A 1,154-nucleotide genomic window follows, 5' to 3' on the forward strand; every position below is an offset into this window, starting at 1 on the left:
GGAGGGAGGAGGGAGGAGGGAGGAGGGAGGAGGGGAGGGCGAAGGCAGGGCGAAGAGGGGAGATGCCCGGGCTGAGGTCGGCGCGAGGCTCACCGCAGGGTCTTTTCTCGTCCCCCGGCCAGGGCGCCTCAGTCGAGAGGGGGCGGCGCGCCGATGCCCGGGGGGGGACCGGGACACTCTTCACTTAGACACACTCCGCCGGGCCCGCCCCCGCCCCAGTCAACACTGGCGCGTCCGCCCCCCGCCCTTCTCTCTCTCTCTCTCGCTCGGCTGGGCGGGCTTCTTCGGGCCCCGCACCCTTGGGAAGGGGCAGGTGCCAACGTTGCGGATCCGGCGCCGACAGACTCCCGCCCACGGCCCAAGGCCCCCCCTCTGCCCCGCGCTGGACGGGCTCTCCTCGCGCGCCCGACAAGAAGGCCAAGGTGCCGGGGGCAGGTTGTTTTCTTTTCGCCCCGGTCTTTGGCCGGGTCTCTCCGGCGCTGCCCTCCTGCCGGACACCGGTCGGGCAGACTGTGCAACGGGCCAAAAAGGAAAGTTCTGTCCGAACCAGGACTCGAACCTGGGACATTCTGTGTGTTAGACAGATATGATAACCATCTACATCATTCGGACACAAGGAGGACCGGCCTCCCGGCACCTAAGTACTACCAGCATCTGCTTTACCAGTACCCCCCCGCACTCACCCCGCCCAGACGCCCGAGCGAGAAAAAGCAGGTGACCTAAAATGCATTCCCCCTCGTGCCTGTCCATGAGCAGGTTGGATGGCCGAGTGGTTAAGGCGCCAGTTTAAGGCACTGGTGGGAAACCGCGTGGGTTCGAGTCCCACTCCAATCACACTTTTGCCCCTTGTCACGCGCCTGGCCACCAGCCGCCAGCTTCTTATGGCCACATGCCTCCCCATAGGATACGACTCCCATATAGTCTAGGTGGTTAGGATACGTGGCTCTCACCCACGAGACCCGGGTTCGAGTCCCGGTATGGGAATTTCTTTTTGCCCCGGGGCCGCCTGCGCCCGCTCCTCGGCCCCGGCGGAAAAGGACAAGGTCCCAGGACTTGCCCACCCACGCCCGCCTGGGTGTGTGGCAGTTGTTCCCCCCACCGCGCCCCTCTCGGCTCGCTCATTGTGCGGATTGGGGGGGGGGGGGGGGCCTGGC

At 66.1% G+C, this 1,154-nt stretch overlaps 3 non-coding genes across 3 annotated transcripts; 2 read left to right on the plus strand and 1 right to left on the minus strand.

Moving 5' to 3' along the window:
• Positions 1-538: 538 nt before the first annotated feature.
• H696_01819 lies at positions 539-612 on the minus strand. Its single transcript has one exon. It is a non-coding gene; the product is annotated as a tRNA-Val (tRNA).
• A 143-nt stretch (positions 613-755) lies between these two features.
• On the plus strand, positions 756-834 carry H696_01820. Its single transcript has one exon. It is a non-coding gene; the product is annotated as a tRNA-Leu (tRNA).
• Positions 835-911: 77 nt separating this feature from the next.
• On the plus strand, positions 912-984 carry H696_01821. The gene has a single exon. It is a non-coding gene; the product is annotated as a tRNA-Glu (tRNA).
• Positions 985-1,154: the final 170 nt, after the last annotated feature.

The sequence above is a fragment of the Fonticula alba genome, assembly GCF_000388065.1.
Source record: "Fonticula alba strain ATCC 38817 unplaced genomic scaffold supercont2.3, whole genome shotgun sequence".
Classification (NCBI taxonomy): Eukaryota; order Rotosphaerida; family Fonticulaceae; genus Fonticula; species Fonticula alba.